General features: G+C 32.0%; 1 long non-coding RNA gene across 1 annotated transcript in view; it reads right to left on the bottom strand.

The window, feature by feature from the left end:
- Positions 1–1,248: 1,248 nt before the first annotated feature.
- LOC134198516 (uncharacterized) overlaps positions 1,249–2,760 on the bottom strand; it is a 1,718-nt gene continuing 206 nt past the window's right edge. The window contains exons 1-3 of the long non-coding RNA XR_009972855.1: positions 2,718–2,760; positions 1,695–1,729; positions 1,249–1,619 (exon numbers count right to left, since the gene is read on the bottom strand). The exon at positions 2,718–2,760 is cut by the window's right edge and continues 206 nt beyond it. This is a non-coding gene — a long non-coding RNA (uncharacterized LOC134198516). The remainder of the gene's footprint in view (positions 1,620–1,694; positions 1,730–2,717) is intronic.

Here is a 2,760-nt window from a genome sequence, read left to right as displayed (position 1 = left end):
TGTGTGTGTGTGTGTGTGTGTGTGTGTGTGTGTGTGTGTGTGTGTGTGTCCCCGTGTGTCTGTGCCTGTATGTGTGTCCATGCGTGTGTATGTGTGTGTGTGTGTGTGTGTGTGTGTGTGTGTGTGTGTGTGTGTGTGTGTGTGTGTGTCCCTGTGTGTGTGTGTGTCCCTGTGTGTGTGTGTGTGTGTTTGTGTGTGTGTCCATGTGTGAATGTGTGCATGTATTGTTTTCTTGTCATACTGAACCCTCTTTCTTGTGCAGAAGAGTCCACAAGCAGGCAAAGGAGATTCTATTCGTAATGTAATCTAACTTTTCACAGTAAAGACTTGGGCTACAGAACAGGATCAAGTCTGAAATAGCATCAGCAACAATTTTTAATTGCTATTAGTGAAGTACTCTCTACTAGTCATTAGTCAAGCATTTATCAATTGAATTTATAATGATGGAGCAACTGCGAAATCTAGCAAGGCAATGCCAAATTTATTTATTGCTGATAACACTGTTGTTAGAGATAGACAAATATTATTCATAGCTTGCATGTTGATAACTTGCATTTTTGACTTTTTGGTTGTGGAGTTGTGTGAAAACCATTTCAATATATTTCATTCACACTCAATTGCGCATGTTTATCAACGTGTGCTGTGCATATTATTATTAATAGTATTTTTAGAATGTCGTATTGTTTATATTAATATTTGGTAACGTGCGTTATTCAGCATGGCGGGTAGACAATACAAGTCTGGAAGATCTCTTTGTTATCACCACCAAACAATGCAAAGGGGAGGAGAAAAAAGATCTTCCAGACTTGTCCACCCGCCATTCTGAATAACGCACGTTACCAAATATTAATATAAACAATAGTGAATTCTAAAAATAGTATAACTTGCATGCAATTCACATCCTAAATGAAGCATTGTAGGAATTCTTGACTTATTGTAAAGTATATGTACAGTATATTTCTTACAACATTCATGAATATCGTTGATAACAAGTTGCTGCTGACACATTCAACAAACGCTTGTAAAATTGAAGAGTATAGACTAAACATATCCATATCACACAAAATAAACCATCTCAAGCAGTAAAAATAATCTACAAGCAGAATCAAAAACATGCAGTGCTTGAATAGAAATCCAGTCTGATTTGGTAGTCTTGATTGTCTGCTATAGAACCATTCACAGTAGTTGCAGTTGTCCTTTTTGGTAGTTTGCAGTTATTTTCTGCAGCCAATACTGCCATAATTGATCTTTATTAATCCATATTTCTCCTAACTGTGGTGTTGCAAAAATACCTCTGTGAGAGCCGCAATTACTCCCATTACCTATAGACTTCCCACTCAAAGGTTGCAAATGTAACCTGACTATCCAAATCAACCTTCTACTTTCCATGACAGTAACCCATCCTAATCAAATCTTGTCTTTGCTTCCTCTGTAGCCGTGCATTTGATGGATTTATAGGTATAATAGATCTAGATCAGCTGATGAGATATGTTAGCATAACCCTCGAGACGAGCGTTGTTCGATACAAAACGAGTGCTTGAGCCAGTCACAACTCCAACATCCTCTCTTACAAAAACTTGAACACCAAATTCTTAACAGCTCATAATTTCCACCAACCACTAGAAACCATTCATAGAGATCAGATGATAAGAAAATAAGCAAATTAATTAAGAAAATCTGAACGTGAATAATACCATTTCCTGCTGTAAACTGTGCAAACACCTTAGACCTATAAAACTATTATTAGACACAATATATTTTTGACAGACTGTAATTACATTATTAATTAGTTAATTAACTAAAAATTGTTCATACTGTTCTAGATAGATGCTCCATCCGGACATATACTGTATAATACACTGTATAATATACTGTATGATATATTGTATATATACTTTTTAATATACTGTATAATATACTGTATAATATATTGTATATATACTTTTTAATATACTGTATAATATACTGTATAATATACTGTATAATATACTGTATATATACTACATAATATACTGTATAATATACTGTATAATATACTGTACAATATACTGTATAGTATACTGTATAATATGCTGTATAATATACTGTATAATAAACTGTATATATACTGTATAATATACTGTATAATATACTGTATAATATATTGTATATATACTTTTTAATATACTGTATAATATACTGTATAATATACTGCATAATATACTGTATAATATAGTGTATAATATAGTGTATAATATACTGTATAATATACTGTATATATACTGCATAATATACTGTATAATATAGTGTATAATGTAGTGTATAATATACTGTATAATATACTGTATATATACTGTATAATATACTGTATATATACTGTATATATACTGTATAATATACTGTATAATATACTGTATATACACCCACAGATACCCACACACCCACACGTGCATGCACATATATGATATGATGATATATCGGTTATTGTAGAGCTTTCATACACAGCATAACGAAATAGCATGAATTCACACAATATTTCAATCCAAGGTCCTTCTTCAGCTGGGTATATTAATTTTGAAAATATCTTTTGGAAATTTGTGCAAAGTATAAATCTATAAAACTCTACAATTACAATAACATAATTACTGAAAACAGCAATCAGCCTGTACAAGTGTGTGTAGGTTTGTTAATTATTATAAAAAAATCAATCAATCAATTAATGAATTATATAAACATACCAAAATGCTTTCAACGCACGAGCAATCGTCACATCGTAAGAGT

This window comes from Corticium candelabrum, chromosome 2 (assembly GCF_963422355.1).
Source record: "Corticium candelabrum chromosome 2, ooCorCand1.1, whole genome shotgun sequence".
Taxonomy (NCBI): Eukaryota; Metazoa; Porifera; class Homoscleromorpha; order Homosclerophorida; family Plakinidae; genus Corticium; species Corticium candelabrum.
This window is presented reverse-complemented; position numbering and strand designations above follow the sequence as displayed.